The 17,032-nt window shown below is 43.1% G+C and overlaps 1 long non-coding RNA gene across 1 annotated transcript; it reads right to left on the reverse strand.

The window, feature by feature from the left end:
- Positions 1 to 697: 697 nt before the first annotated feature.
- On the reverse strand, positions 698 to 7,432 carry LOC308629797. Its single transcript, XR_014017713.1, has 3 exons — positions 7,295 to 7,432; positions 1,645 to 1,922; positions 698 to 1,186 (listed from the first exon to the last, which is right to left on the reverse strand). It is a non-coding gene; the product is annotated as an uncharacterized lncRNA (long non-coding RNA).
- Positions 7,433 to 17,032: the final 9,600 nt, after the last annotated feature.

Here is a 17,032-nt window from a genome sequence, read left to right on the forward strand (position 1 = left end):
GTTTCAAGAATTATTTTTAACTGCAGACATTTGGTCCCAGTAGGAAATAAAACTTAAAAGGACAGTTATAATTAGGTCACATTTTGAGAAACTTATTACCTTTTGCTGTATGTCCCTGGAGTAGTGTATCTTAAATGATTTTAGTATTTAGATTCAATCATGGTGCACAATTCCATTTTTCTATGCAAGAGTGAAAAACAAATAAGAGAAATTATGATAGCAGTGTTAGATGAAAGCAAAGGCAGGAACAAATTTACTTCGGAATAGAAGAAAGAAATATCATATAATTTGTCTTCTCACTCCCCTCTCTTTCCTTTCTTCTTGTCTACATCTTAAAAAAGTGTCTGTGGAAGGACCCTGGATCATTCCATCTGTATTCCCCATTAAATGTCCTTTTTAATTTAATTTACTTTAATTTTATTTTATATTAATTTATGTTATATTATGTTATTTTTCAACTTTTCAGAATTTTGTTCAATATCCTTGCTCTGAGTCAAACATTACTTTTTATTAAAAATTTTTTTAAATTTAATTTTTATTTTTCTATTGGAGTATGGTTGATTTACAGTGTTGTGTTAGTTTCTGCTGTACAGCAAAGTAAGTCAGTTATACACACACACACACACACACACACATATACATGTATATATATATATATATATATATATATATATATATATATATATATATCTCCACTCTTTTTTAGATTCTTTCCCCATATAGGCCATTACAGAGTATTGAGTAGAGTTCCCTGTGCTATACAGTAGGTCCTCATTAGTTTATTTTTGCTTTGGATGAAAATTTGACCAAAGACAACCCTTTCATGTCTCAAGTACAATATAGTGAAGCAATTTAGTGGAAGAAAGGCTGGTATCTCACTGGGAGCAAGAAAATTAACATTGGCTGTAATACTGTTTCTATGATCTCTGTACAGGTTTCAGCACCGAGGCCCAAGTAGGGACTAGTTATTGGACCCTTGGGAGTGAGGCTGATAGTAAAGGGGGAGAAAGTTTGAAGATGGAGTGAGGAGACGACAGTGGCCAAAGCAGGAGTCACACCTCTCTTCTGTGAAGAATGTCCCACGAGATCTTTACTAGACTGGAGCCTGGCAGAATTGAAGGCCCTTTGCTCTGTGTTCTGCAGACACATGATGAGGTCTAGCCAATCTCTTTTCCATCTGATGAACCTGTGAAATTAAAAAAAGGAACATTAAAATTTATCTGTATGGCAGTGCACTAAAATGGGCCAGGGATGTTTTCTCCCATTGACAAATACATAATATATTCTTATAGTTAAATATTTGCCTACAGAAATGATTTTACTAGATTCTTCCTAACCTTTTTAAATATAAAAGTTTCATGAAATCTGTATACTTGGGAATTCCTTGGCGGTCCAGTGGTTAGGATTCTGTGCTTTCATTACCAAGGGCCCAGGTTCAATCCCTGGTCAGGGAAGTAAGATCCTGCAAGCTGCATGGCATGGCCAGAAAAAAAAAAAGAAAAAAAAATTGTATTCTTTACCATTCATCTGGGATTAAATCATGATTTGCCTTGGATGAGTGGATGTGTTGCTATTTACCAAGTTAAATAAGATAGAAGAATTGTGTAGAGAGATCAGAGTTACACATACCAAAAGCTCACTTACATTTGATGCACAGAGATGTTGCTTACGGGAAAATGGCACAGTGGGTCCCCTCCCTGACTGGAGGAAATGTGGGAGTCAGCCGCGGTCATCAGCCATGTGAGAGTGAGTTGCAGCCATTCGTCATGTGGTGGCCTTGGTGGAAGCTCATACTAAGTGTCCTCTCTTGGCAGGTCAGCATCTCTGCTGCTTCCTGCCTCAACTGCCCTTCATTTTGTACCTGTTCTTCTTAGAAGTCAGAACGTGTGTTTTGCTGCCGTGCAATCTGTATTGGGAAAGATCTGTGGGAAAAAAAAATACTCAGAGAAGTCAGGGATTAGCAGTTAATGAGCTATTCTACCTTCCAGACCCAACAGTGCAATTGACCTGGCAACTAGTCCACCCCAGCCCTTTTTCATACATTCTAAAAGGAGGCCTTCCCCCTCTGTTTTCCTGTCTGACAGACCTTCCTATGATACGGTAGACTAGTCTTTATCAGTTAGTGATGGATGTGTTACAACTTCTAGAGTGCACACCAACACCTTAACTTAGGTGTCACCAACTCCAACAATTACAGGAGCCAGGCAAGTACTATGAATGAGCACAGGTTGAGTGGGGACTAGGAGAAAAGATGCCCCTTCATAATATGGATGTATGGGTCCACTGTTGTCAAAATTCCTAATTTTTTAGAGAGTTTGGGAATCTGGATTTTTTTTTTTTTTTTTTTTGCGGTACGCGGGCCTCTCACTGTTGTGGCCTCTCCTGTTGCGGAGCACAGGCTCCGGACGTGCAGGCTCAGCGGCCATGGCTCACGGGCCCAGCTGCTCCGCAGCATGTGCGATCTTCCCGGACCGGGGCCCGAACCCGTGTCCCCTGCATCGGCAGGCGGAGTCTCAACCACTGCGCCACTAGGGAAGCCCAGTAATCTGGATTTTTATATGATCTCCTAACACTGAAATGTTGGGTAGTCAATTCAAAAATTAAGTAACTCTCTTAGAACAAACAAACAAACTGAAACACACACACACACACACACTCTCTGGATCCTCCATGAAAGCCAGTTAATTACATCTGCACGAACTCGGGTGGATTTAGAGTGTATGGTAGAAAATATCTTGGCACACCAAACTTGTCACTGGTTACCTTTGGGAACAAGAGTGAGTGTGGGGGGGAACTCTTACATTTTTCTCCCTATACTTTTGTATTGTTTGAATTTGGGGCAATGAGAATACATTTGTATATTACTTATGTAGTTATTTTAAAAAAACAACAGTCTGAAAATTACAAGGGACAGGCTTTAGAAGTTGGAAGACTCCAACATTTAAAATGGCTAGAGACTTAACATTTAACGTGGCAGATTGATTGCATGAAAGACAGAAACCAAAAGAAAAAAAAAAGAAACTTTAAGGAAGCAGAAAAAAAATGCCAGGGAGCAGAAAAAAAAAAAAAATCAAAAGGACTATCAGTTTACGAAATGAGAACAGGGTCCTATAAAAATCAGAGAACAAGAAAGAGCTCTTTGAAGTTAAAAGGGCAATACCAGAATAACATTCAGTAAAAAAGTTAGAAGATAAAGTTGATGAAATCTCATAGAAAGTAGGAAATTAAAGATACAGATTTGGAAAGTAAGAGAGAAACAATACGAAACTGATATTTGGAAAAGGAGAAGAGAGAAAGCTGAGGAAAGGAAATTACCATAGAAATAATACAAGAAATCCCATGGAGTGCCCAAACACAAGAAATAATAATCATAAAATAAAACCTCACATCAAGGCACATTATCATGAAATTTCAGAGCACCGGGAATAAAGAGAAGATTCCTGAGAGATTTCCTGAGAGAAGAAATAGGCCACAACAAAGGGTCAGGAATAGAATGACATCAAGCTTCTCAACAGCAATACTGGGTGCCATCAGCAAATGAAACGTTTGGAAAAAATATTTCTGAACTTGTACATACAGTTATCCTTCAGTATCCAAAAGGGATTGGTTCCAGGACCCCCTGCAGTTACCAAAATCTGCTCATGCTCAAGTCCCTTATATAAAATGGTGTAGTATTTGCATATAAGCTATAAGTTTTGCTTTGGGATATTTTCTGAATTTTCTTTTCTGAATATTTTTGATCCGCAGTTGGTTGAATCCTAGGATGCAGAACCCATGGATATGGAAAGCAACTGTATAGTCAAACTAACACCAAGTGTAAGGGTATAATGAAGACGTTTTCACACAAGAAGGGTCTCATATTTTTTCTATGTACTCATTCTTAGGAATCTATGTGAGGATGCTGTACTTTACTAAAATGAGTAAGCAAATCTAGGAGACTTGGGATCCAGACCACAATGGATCCAACATGAGATCGAGTGAGCAAAGGAAATTCTCAGGGTGGTAGTAAAGATAAGCTTGAAGATGACAGCTGTGCAGCAGGTCTAGAGGAAAACCAGTGCGTAATAGAGAGAGCAAGAACATGAAGGGATACCATAGTAGTATCTCCAGGGGAAAAAATGGAACTAATGGAGGATCTCAAATGTATGACACATAGGATATTTGGGGGCTAAATTATTTTTTTAATTTTTATTTTTTAATTAATTAATTGATTAATTAATTTTGGGCTCTGTTGGGTCTTTGTTTCTGCGCACGGGCTTTCTCTAGTTGTGGCGACCGGAGGCTACTCTTTGTTGCAGTGCATGGGCTTCTCATTGCTGTGGCTTCTCTGGTTGCAGAACACGGGCTCTAGGTGCGCAGGCTTCAGTACTTGTGGCTCGAGGGTTCTAGAGTGCAGGCTCAGTAGTTGTGGCTCACGGGCTTAGTTGCTCCGCAGCATGTGGCATCTTCCTGGACCAGGGCTTGAACCCATGTCCCCTGCATTGGCAGGCAGATTCTTAACCACAGCGCCACCAGGGAAGCCCTGGTGATAGACATAATACTCAAAATATTGAATATTAATATAACAAAAAATTGTAATGTAACCTTTGGAAAAATGAAGGAGGATAGTGAATAGCTCCATGTGTGTGAATTAGGAGTGGGAGATACATAATAAAGTTAAATACTTTTCTCCATTAGTAGTCAATAGATAATGCTTAAATTGAAAATCAAGAAATAATATAAGCATTAAAAAAAGAAATATAGGAATAAATATCTGAAAAATCAACTAAAAATTTAAAGCCTTTAGTAATTGAGAACTGGCAATGGGAATGGGGTAGAGCAGGGGATGGATTTTTTTTAGACCTTTGGCTCAAAAAAAACCAAAAAACAAACTAGTCACTGGGGATGTTCCCAGTGTTCTGCTAATACCAACAATGCTGGAATGAATAACCGTATACATATGTTATTTCATTTGGGTGCAGATATAGCTGGAGGATAAATTTCCAGAGATCAAGGGGCAAATGTATTTGTACTTTTTTTTTTTTTTTTTTCCGGTACACGGGCCTCTCACTGTTGTGGCCTCTCCCGTTGCAGAGCACAGGCTCCGGACACAGAGGCTCAGCGGCCATGGCTCACGGGCCCAGCCGCCCCGCGGCTTGTGGGATCTTCCCGGACCGGGGCATGAACCCGTGTCCCCTGCATTAGCAGGCAGACTCTAAACCACTGTGCCTCCAGGGAAGCCCTATTTGTACTTTTGATAGATAATGCCTAATTGCTCTCCACAGAGGTTGTATCATCTTATTCTCCCACCAAAATTGTGTGAATGTGGTTATTTTCCCACAGCCTCATCAGAAGAATGTGCTGTCAAACTTTTGAGTTTTTATCAATCTGCTAGGTGTCAATATGACTGCTCTTATTATAAGTAAGATAAAGAATCTTCTAAATGTTTAAGAGCCATTTATATTTCTTTTTCTCTGAATGCTCTGATTATGTTCTTTGCCCACATTCCTATTTTTTTTTTATCTATTTCTTCTTGATTTCTTGGAGCTCTTTGTATTTTAGGGAAATCAATCATTTGTATTGAAATTTTTTTTCCACTTTGTTGTTTGTCTTTGCTACTATTTTCTGCTAAGTTTTTGATGGATATGTAGTATATTTATAAATATTTTCTTTGATAGATTTTAGATTCTGAGTCATAATTAGAAAGACCCTCCCCACTCAAAGCTTATAAAGCAATTCATTGATGTTTTCTCTTAGTGACTTTAAGTTCTCACTTTCTACATTTAAATCTTTGATCCATTTAGAATTTATCCTCATATATTGATCCAGCTTCATCTCTTCCAGGTGGCTACCCAGTTGTCCCAACTCTCTTCACTATTTGACTCTCAATTTAAGTACAAATATTACCAGGAAAAAAAAAAAAAAGAGGGGGGGTGGGCAGAGAATCCCTGCTGATGACCTAAGTGATGAGGGAAGGGAGGAAGTGGGAAGATCATCTCCTCTTTCCCAGCCTCCCGGTCCCCACACTGCCATTCACACGGCCATTTCCATAGAGTTGTCTCGCCCTGTGGCTGTCGTGAGGAGGGATACTTGGCTGCAATGAGAAGTGTGAGTTTCATCCCAGACCCCGGGAGGGATGAAGCAGGAGTTGCTCCCGGAAATTCCCTGTCGCAGGATGACTCAGCTCTAACTGCCTTCCCGCATGACGGCACTGGCACTTAGAGTTCCAGTCCCTGGGAGAGAAAATCTGATTGGTCACTTGCCCATCTCCTGTCAGCAGGGGTCCAAGTGGCAGGATTAGCTGGACATCGGAACCAAGTGGGTGGGAGTAGGGAGGGGCAATTCCAAAGGAAGAGATGCCAGGCAACAAAACCAAAAAAAGCGCCAGCAGCAGCTGTCCACAGCATTTGCAAAAATAGTCACAATAAAAATAGCAGCTATTTGTGGACCATTTCTATAAGCCAGGAACTGTGTTAAGTGTTTTATCTCGTTTACGTCTCCGCAGCTGTGTGAGGTTGACAGGTGAGGAAGCTGAGGATGAAGAGAGGTTAAGAGACTTCTCTGACACAGCTAGTAAATGGTGTAACCAGGACACAAACTTGGATCATCACCCCTGCCCAGCCTCTGCCTTTTAACCATTCAGGGATACTGCTCTCTGAGTAGGAATAAAGGTTTTCCTTGGGGTAACTCAGCTTCTGCTCCCTATACACCCCTGGCTGTTGGCCTCTGTGGGCTTTGGATGTGGCCATAGTTGACTGATCTGGTACTCCCGGGGCTCCTTCAAGTCCCCATTGGTCACCCTGCTGCTCGTTGCCTGCTCTCCTGGTAAGCGTCTGGTGGCTACAGCCCCTCTAGGGACCAAGATTTCTCATCCCTTCTCTCCTCACGGCCATCTCTGGACAAGGTCCTCTGGGTTGGGCATTGACCTTGTCAGGGAACCATCTCTTCCTACATGCACAGACCTCCCTCAGACCCTGAGCCATTGCCGGGGCCCTCTTGTGCGTCTCTACACTCTCTTCCCTTGGGATGGGGTCCTTCTCCATTAGACACACTGCATGGGAGATTGAGGGGTGGCCTATGTCCCGTAGTGTTAGTCACCACACCCTCTAGGTCAGTAACTGCTCCTTGAATAGGGCTCACACATTTCTGTGTAAATACCCCTCACCCTTCCTTCCACCTGCCCTGGGGCCCCTCTAGCCTGCCTGGATTAGAACTGGGTGCCCCATGGAATCCCCTGGCACCAGCCCTACACTGCTTCATCCCTTGCTCCTCAAGCCCCAGGCTGCCCAGCGGCAAGGGTCTCCTGTGCACTGACCCGCCTTTGGCCACACTCAAGCCTGGAATGTCTTCTTCTTCCAGCTTCCCTCCTTCATGATTCAGAAGCCTCCAAGGTTCTGCCGTTCTCTGGGCTGAGCAGCTCCTGTTGGGTGTTGTTTGGTGCTTGCCTCCAGTTGTAGAAACACCATGATTGAATTTAAACTAGAATTACGCACTCAGCATTGCACAAGTGCTGCTCTTCCAAATGTGATCGCTGCAGGACTGAGTGACTCACAGTCCCTCCCCCTCGGATGTTCTGTGTTGTACACACAGGCTGCCTGCCACGTGTCTCAGCGTGGCACAGAAGCTCCGTCTGAGCAGTCACGAAGGTCACCTGCAGCTGGGGATAGCCATCGGGATACTTTCTCCTAGGTGGTCTGGTGGGGGGGAATGCCAGCTGTAGGGAAACTCCTCTCCCCATCTGCACCCACGTGGGACCATGGTAACAATGACCAGGGTTCACAGGGACTTGGCTCCGTGGTCATACACTGCACGCACAACACGGCCCATCACCTCTCCAAACCACAGCCTGCCCCACTCCACCTGCTCAGTGAGGACAAGTCTGATGGCCCTATTTGAAATGTAACCTGGCTCTGGGATTCCAGAGCTCTCTCCCTCCCCGTCTCTCCCCCAGCCCCCAAGCACTGAAACTGCAGCACACTATAAAATGTACTTATTCTGCTTACTGTTTATTTTCTGTCTCTCTCCACTAGAGTTTAACTTGACAAGGGCAGGCAGGGACGTTGGTCTGTTTCCTCTAGGATGTATCCCAAGCATCGACAACAGTGTGGGCACATAGTAGGTACTCAATAAATATCTGTTAAGTGAGTGAATTATGCATCCCTAAATGTCTGTGATGGTTGTAAAATAAGCTCATTAACGCTGTGATACTGCTCCCTTCAACAGTGGAGCTAATTCACATGAAAAGATGCACAACATCGTTAATCACCAGAGAAATCCAAATCAAAACCACAATCAGGTATCACCTCGCGCTGGTCAGAGTGGCTTTCATCAGTAAGAACACAAATAACAAATGTTGGCGAGGATGTGGAGAAAGAGGAACCCTTGTGCACTGTTAGTGGGAATGTCAATTGGTGCGGCCCCAGTGGAAAACAGTATGGAGGTTCCTCAAAGAACAAAAAATAGAACTACCATATGATCCAGCAATTTCACTCCTGGCTATATATCCAAAGAAAACAAAAACATTAATTTGAAAAGATACGTGCACCCCAGTGCTCATTGCAGCATTATTTACAATAGCCAAGGTATACAGGCAACCTGTGTCCACCAGCAGATGAATGGATAAAGGTGTGGTATATATACATACAATGGAATATTACTCAGCCATGAAAAAGAATGAAATTTGCCGCAACACAGATGGACTTGGAGGGTATTATATTTAGTGAAATAAGTCAGACAGAAAAAGAAAAATACTGTGTGATACCACTTGCATATGGAATCTAAAAGGAAAGCAAACCAGTGAATATAACAAGAAAGAAACAGACTCACAGACGTAGAGAACAAATTACTGGTTACCAGTGGGGAGGGGGGAGGGGGGAGGGGCAAAATAGGGGTAGGGGGTTTAGAGGTACAAACTATTAGGTATAAAATAAGCTACAAGGTTATATTGTACAACATATGGAATATAGCCCACATTTTATAATAACTATAAATGGAATATAACCTCTAAAAATTGTGAATCGCTGTGCTATACACCTGAAACTTCTATAATATTGTACATCAACTATAACTCAAAAAAAAAAAAAAAGTGGAGTTAATTCCCTTCCCAGCTGAGTGACCGCCTCCTCTCTAATGAATAGAACGTGACTTCTGAGGCTGAGTCATAAAAAGGACCGCTTTCACCTGGCTCCCTCTAATGGCTCACTCACTCCGGGGGAAGTCGTGGCCTTGTTGTGAGCACACTTAATAGCCTGGCAGGCTCACGTGGGGAGAAAGAGAGGCCTCCACCAATAACTGCACCAACCTGCCCGCCATGGGAGCAGGCCATCTTGGAAGCGGACCCTCCAGGTAACAGCAGGCCTAGCTGACATTGTGACCATAACCTCATGAGAGCCCCCAGGCCAGAACTGCCCAGCTAAGGCACGCCTGAATTTCTGACCCACAGATATTGTGAGGATAATAAATATTCATTATTGTGTTCTGTGCTATGTTTTGGGGGTAATTTGTTAGGTAGCAATAGAGAACCAATACAATTTCAAGGTCACCTAGTGCATCGAAAATATGACTTGCTTTATAAAAACTCCACACACACCCCACCTTATACGAAAGTAATGCTGGATAAAGTGGGCTACAACTGTTGATGTGTAAATGAAGGTTGCGTATGTTTGGTGGAGAAGAAAGAAATGTCCCGGGGACATAAAATATAGAAAACTGTCAAATAGGCCCCTGTCTGGCACTTATGTTGGGAATATCGTTTAGAGGCAGTGAGTCCCTGGGGGAGGCATGTGTTAGCCAGGAAGATGGTACAAAGGCTTGAGCCCTAACCCAGGGGCGCGTGCTCAGTGAAAACACTTGTCCGCTGATTCGAGTGCCCATTGTTGGCTATGAATGGTGCTCCCAGAGACTGAAGTGCGCCCGCTGGGCCCTGCTCAGTGGCTCACAGTCTGGACCTCAACAAAGGCTGCAGCTGTTGTTGTCTTCGCTTCAGAGCGACCTGAAATTACCATCCCCCAGCGGTGAAACAGCCAGAAGAGCACACCGTTGAGGATGTTAATTAACCCCCTACAGGATACACACGATAGAAAATAACCACTTGGTGAGCTGCACAGTCTCCCCAAGCCTCATCAGATCAATGCGGCTGCCACCGCTCTGAGCACATTTCTCTTTAGTGCCAGGAATGGTGCCAGATGAGAAGCTCTAGGGGCTTCCAGCCTCCTGCCCTTCTGCCACCAGGGATCACCAGCCAAGACCTGACGACTTGATCTGACAGAGGTGTTTGGTCCCTGGGGTCCCCTCCCGCTCTTGGTGTTTCTGCCTGCAGGGCTCACAGAGGTGCAGATGCCACGGTCTGGCTGGCCATTCATCTGTGTAAGAAGCGTGGTCCTTAATGAGAAGAGTTGGATTGCCTTTGACAGAATGATTGGAGGTTCTCATTTGGCTGAAATGCTCTTATCTGGGAGTTTCACCAGATCCTGGGGGAAAACACCCAGAGGGCTCTAGCCACTGGCCGTTCACTGGCTACTCCTTTTACAGTCTTATTTAATGGATGGAAGACGTGGGTGTTTATGAGTGTCGCAGGAGGGCAGTCAGAGTTTCCTGGAGACCTTGCTTGCTAGTTGTAATAGTGATAACACTAGGTAATAATGAGCATTTGTTCTCTGTCCTGTGCCACGCTAAGCACTTTATGTCTAAATCTTCCTATTTAAGACTCATGACTCCCCTACAATGTAGCTACTATTTTTTTGCCTTGTTTTTGGCTGCGCTGGGTCTTCATTGCAGCATGCGGGCTCTTCACTGCGGGCTTCTCTGTAGTTGTGGCGCGTAGGTTGAGTTGCCCCACGGCATGTGGAATCCTACTTCCCTCACCAGGGATCGAACCCGTGTCCCCTGCGTTGGAAGGCGGATTCTTAACTACTGGACCACCAGGGAAGCCCCCAGTAGCTACTGTTTTTATCCTCATTGAACATATGAAGAAACTGAGCTTCAGTGCAGTAATTTGCTCAAGGCTACATGGCTGAAGGAGGGTCTTGCTCCAAATCTACCTATCAAAGAACTGATGTCCCTAGGTAGTCAGTGGTCACTCTCCTGAACATTGGTGGTTCCTGGGTATCTGCCTGTTTCCAAGGTTGGTGAACTTGTTGCATCTCAAGCCTGTCGCATCCAGACAACGCCTTACATCAAGGAAGGAGGAGGCAATAAACCCAGACAGCAGGCCCAGCCCTGAGCACCCCATCCATGCTGCAACGCATGCGTCTAATGATAGTAGTGGATTAAAACAAAAAAGTTAAGTCATGTGCTTTGCTTGAAAAGGAGAGAGGTGGGGCTTCCCTGGTGGCGCAGTGGTTGAGAGTCCGCCTGCCGATGCAGAGAACACGTGTTCATGCCCCGGTCCGGGAGGATCCCACGTGCCGTGGAGCGGCTGGGCCCGTGAGCCATGGCCGCTGAGCCTGCGCGTCCGGAGCCTGTGCTCCGCAACGGGAAAGGCCACAACAGTGAGAGGCCCACGTACCGCAAAAAAAAAAAAAAAGAAAAGAAAAGAAAAGGAGAGAGGTGAAACTCCCAAATGATTAATATTTTGGGAAAAGTGTTGGTTCTCAAAGGGAAAAACTTCTGTTATCTGGGGTATGCAGAATACTGCATTCCCAATACCACTGGGTCAATGAGATATCTTCATATTAACATCCTAACATACTGATGTACTTTGAGATGATATGATTTTCCCATTTTGCAGGATCCCATAGGTGGATCAAAAGAGGAGGAAACTATTCCAGTGTGCTATCATTGGATTCTCCCTGCTCTACATAGAACTCATCATGGGCTGCTCCAGGCTTGGCTGTCTGGTTTATATAAACAGACACATCAGTATCCCCACACTGGAGGAATGATCCATACCGCATCCACACGTTGATGGTAATAATAATGTTTGCATGTATTTGCTTTGAGCCAAGATACTGCGCTAGGCACTTGCATGTATTATTTCCTTTTATCCTCTCGTTTTCTCCATGGGGTAAGTATTATTATGCTAATTTTACAGGTAAGAAAACCAAAGTAGAGTGAGGCTCAAGTAACTTGCTTAAGATTACAGAGAGAGTAAGTAGTTGAGGCCCAGATTTGTACACCAATCTTTTTCCAAAATCCATGCCTTTTTCAGACAATCTCACTGCTGTGGGTCCTCATGGGCAGAGAAAATACCCGGGACAGCTGGGGATCTTCATACATGGAGAGAGAATTGAGAACAACTTCTGTAAATATAATATTGTAAAGTCAGGTTGATTAAACACACACACACACACACACACACACACATATGTGATCTGCTTACTCAGAATGAGAGACATTCTTTATATATATATATATATATTTTTTTTTTTTTTTTTTTTTTTTTTTTTTCGATACGCGGGCCTCTCACTGCTGTGGCTTCTCCCGTTGCGGAGCACAGGCTCCGGACGCGCAGGCTCAGCGGCCATGGCTCACGGGCCCAGCCGCTCCGCGGCATGTGGGATCTTCCCGGACTGGGGCACGAACCCGCGTCCCCTGCATCGCCAGGCGGACTCCCAACCACTGAGCCACCAGGGAAGCCCGAGAGACATTCTTTAAAATTGCCATCTTGGGAGACTATAAGTCCTTCCAAACATTGTCTAAATGCTTTCAATTCCTCGTTGAAAATTGTATTCACAACGAGTTGACACAACTCTTCCTTCACTCCTGGTTTCTTTTGGCTACAGCTCCACCAAATAATGATGTCTCCCAGCATGATCACATACCTTGGTCACCAGGTTTACCCTCAAATACTCCAGTTGTTTCAAAATAATCAAATCGACCCAAGGAGGAATATTCGCGGCCATGGAGAATTTTTCATAAAAATCTACGGCAGGCTCTAGGGACAATTTTAAAATATGGTGAGCCATGGTAACGTGGTTTGAAAAAAAATTTGCCACTTGGATGTATAAGCTCTGATTTCTTTGTTAAAATAATAAATAAAGTCATACCATTTGAAGTCACCTAGTGTGTTACAGGGACTTCTTTCCCTATACTTTGTTAACTGCCTCTGGGTTTCTCAGTTGAGACAGAATTTGGAAGCCCACTAATGAGACTACATCTCATTTGGTACAATAATAGTTACAAAGGACAGGGTTTGATGACAGCCTAGTGTCTTGATTTTTTTGTGAAGATAAAGATTCCTTTAGCACTCATGGGATCACTCTTCCCTCGAAGAGCATTTCGTGGGCTTCTGACTTGGACCTAGGAAATTTGCTATGGGGGAAAGGTGAGAGAAACTGGACTTAAAGGAGCAAGATTGTTATGGGTTTGAGGTTTTTCTTAGATAAGGCCAGTATAAAAAGAATAGTGGAAAAGGAAGAGGTAACAGTAGGCAGAGGACAGATGATGTGGTCAATGTTTGTGGCATCCTCTTTGGTTCTCCCTGAGGTTCCCTTATCCTGGGCTTGAACTATCTCTGGGTGGTATAGGCCTAGGGTGTTGGGAAGCTGATTTTCCTTGGTGCTGCCCCTAAGTTCAACAGACCAAGCCTTGATTCTGCCGCTTACCATCCACGCGAGTTTGCTCTACCCTTCATGTCTGGAATGGAGCCAAGAAACATCTAGCACCACGGTCATAAACCAGCTCGAGGCTGATCTGAACTTGATGCCACAGAAACAAGGGACTATTCAACTGGTTATTGGGATAAAGTGTCAGCGTCATTATCAAAAAGCACATATTGAGATACCAGTAAGCAGGTAACATTTTAGCACCCATGAAGCATTAAGAAATCATACTTATTAATGTACTAGATTCTGAGTATCTAAACCAGGGGTCCTCAAACTAGCACAAATAATTACATGGAGAACTTTTTCAAAATGCACTTAACTCAGCCCTATCCCTTGAAATCCAGGTCCTAGGAGAGCCTAAGCATCTGTATTTTTGAGGATTCTGCAGCTGAATATAGTTCATATCTAAGGCTGAGAACCAGTGGTCTTTGTGGAATACTGGGAGCCTGTGGAGAAAGCTCAAGAACTCTAAAAAGAAGTGAGCATTTAAAAAATAAAATGAATATATCTTTCCTTCCATTACACATTTGCTTTCAACACAACAGAGTGAAATCATCTAGGGGAAAACTAACATTTGTTGAGATGAAATGCATTACGCACATTGCATACTGTGTCAGTCAGAATTCGGTCAGGAAAACAGAGATTATACACGGTATTTCAACTAGAGGGTATTTAACATAGTGAGTGAATTTCACAGGTGTTGGAATATTCAAAAGGGAGCAGTGAGGTAAGTAAACACAGGAAGCAACCTGAAGGTAGGGGGAGCAAAAGGAAAGAGGTATAACCAGAGCCTAGGAATGCAGAGGAAGGGCCACCACCTTAGGAGCTGGGCTGCTACAGGGCCATCTTGTACCTGGTAGTGGGACTGCCAAGGGGGCACTGTGTGGCTAGTGATGGGGCCTCTGAGTAAGTGGCTTTACATTGGTGCTAGGAGTGTTAAAAGGTGCCAGAGTCATAGCAGTCCAAAGAAGGTGTGAGGAGGAAGAGAATTCCTTCCTCTCTCCTCTGGCCTTTCAATCTCCCACTTGTGCCTCCCAGTTGCAGACCCTAACTGGAAATCAGCTAGCAAGGGAATCTGGGAAATGTAATTTTCAGACTCCAAGCCCACAGTATTACAAATAAAATTACAGAAGGGTGTGCACGGAACTGAGAGATAATAGAAAATGACAAACACATTAGTCAATTCTTTGAATACTCCGTGAAACTACGAATAAGTAGAACCAAAGTTCAAACCAAAGTCTAACACCAGAATCCTTGACTTTGCAGTAAGTTTTAAACAGTTTAACTCAGTTTACATTTGTACCCTGCCCTTGACATTTTTTCTCGTTGCATTTATTTAGCATCATCTATGTGCCAGGTCCTGTGCTAAATTCTTAGACTATCCTTATCCTGTTTAATTTTTGAAACAGTGTGGGTAATGTTAATACAAAGTTGCCCAGTAAACAACTGAATAAGAAAACTAAATAAGAATAGAACTTGTTTCTTGAATTGTAAAGGTACTTGTGTACATGTGTGTTTCTTTATTTATATTGATTTTAATTATGCAGAACACAGGTAAAAAAATACCATAATTAAAGGAGAATAAGAATATTGTCCTAAATTATTCAGCATGTCACTTTAATCAAATTCAATTCATTTCAAAGCATAATTGTTAAATACATATGTGTGCACAGCACTGAGCAAGAGATCATAGAGGATACAAGAAAAATATATGATAGGGGCCTTGTTCTCAAGAAACACATTGTCTAGTTCTGAAGCTAAGACTTAGCTACAGGGAACAGCGTGTGAAAACATAAAGATCAAGGAAGGCTATGGAAAGTCAGTGTGGGCTGGGGTAGTCAGGGAAGGTTTTGGGGAGGAGATGAGACTTGAGGCAATGGTGAAGTCAAGACAGGTGTGGAGAAGTGGGGTGAATATTCCATGTTAGGGCAGAGCATGAGCTCAGAGGTGGGGCATGAACCCACCATTCTGAATGACAGTAAAGAGACTGGGGGTATTGGTGAGAGAAGGAATGTTAAGTTGGCTTGGGGCTGAGTCCTAGTTTTACTTCCCCATGTCCATTCTTCCCCTTTCCTATAGTAATAGAAGTTTAAGCTGGTCACTTGGCCAGCTTCCCTCACTGCTAGGTGCGACAGTGTAACTAGATTCTGGCTAATGGGTCATCAGCAGAAATTACATATGAAATTTCCAGGTCATGTTCCTAAAAGGAAATAAGTTTATCCTCCACTGTTCCTCTTTCTCTTTTCCTGTAGGCTGGAGTGTGGATGTGGCATTGAGCCCTTTTGGACTGTGTGGATAAGGGCAACATCGTAGGATTAGCAGATAAATGATCTGGAAGGAGTCTAGATTCCCCAAATTGCTAAACTGCCATACCAGCCCTGGAAAGCGTACACTGAGTGATAAATGAGAGGAAGGATTCCATCTGAGAGGCATGGGGAGCCACTGCTTTCAGCCACCCATAGCACTGATTAGAGATTCTGACATTTGTTCTATCTGAAGTAGAAATGTAATCTTACCTTACCCACACATCTGTATAATTGTTAACAGGAGTATCTTTTGGGAAGACCTTTTAGAATGGGTAGAGCAGTGGGAGGAGTGATTTTGTCTCCATATGTCAGGCAAGGACACTCAAGACTTTGGCCAACCATGTTCTGAAGGAATGTGAGGTTCGCTGCAAATCCAGAAAGCTGCTGTGAGATCTTACAGTTGGTGTGGGGGAGGTATTAAAAAACACTAATATTTCTGGAATGGGAGTTTTAATTGAATGTAAGAAAAATAACATAACTTAGAACAAAATTGCCTTCGAGAGCAAATACATCTTTTGCAGATGATCTGACCCAACTTTTGGTTGGCACTTTTCAAAATAATCCCCACGAAAGGATGAGTCATTGCATTGGCTCCAAATCTGCACCATCTTTCTCTTCCCTGGTATAGCAAGAAGCAAATATCCTAGTACCAGACTTGAGGAGGAGGGGTAGAATTGATGGTTTTCAGATTCTGAATTCTTTCATGTTAAAGGGTCAAGTGTTAACGTTTTAAAAAATTGAAAATTGAGGTGAACTTCACATAAGGTAAAATTAACCATCTTAAAGCAAACCGCTCATTGTCCTTTGGCACATTCACTATGTTGTGTGCAGCTATCTAGTTCCAAAGCATTTTCATGGCCCCAAAAGGAAACCCTGTACCCACTAAACAATTATTCCCCCTTCTTCCCTCCCCAGACCGTGGCAACCAACAGTCTTCTTTTTGTCTCTAGGATTTACCTGATTTACCTATTTTGGATATTTTATATACATGGAATCATACAATATGTGACCTTTGGTGTCTGGCTTCTCTCACTTAGTGTAATGTTTTAAAGGTTCATCTATGTTGTAACATGTATCAGTGCTTCATTCACTTTTATGGCTGGATAATACCCCATTGTGTGGATATACCCCATTTTGTTCATCCATGCATTTGTTGATGGACATTTGAGTTGTTTCTACCTTTGGGCTATTGTGAGTAGTGCT

This window comes from Mesoplodon bidens (genome assembly GCF_964165515.1).
Source record: "Mesoplodon bidens genome assembly, chromosome: 16".
Lineage (NCBI taxonomy): Eukaryota > Metazoa > Chordata > Mammalia > Artiodactyla > Ziphiidae > Mesoplodon > Mesoplodon bidens.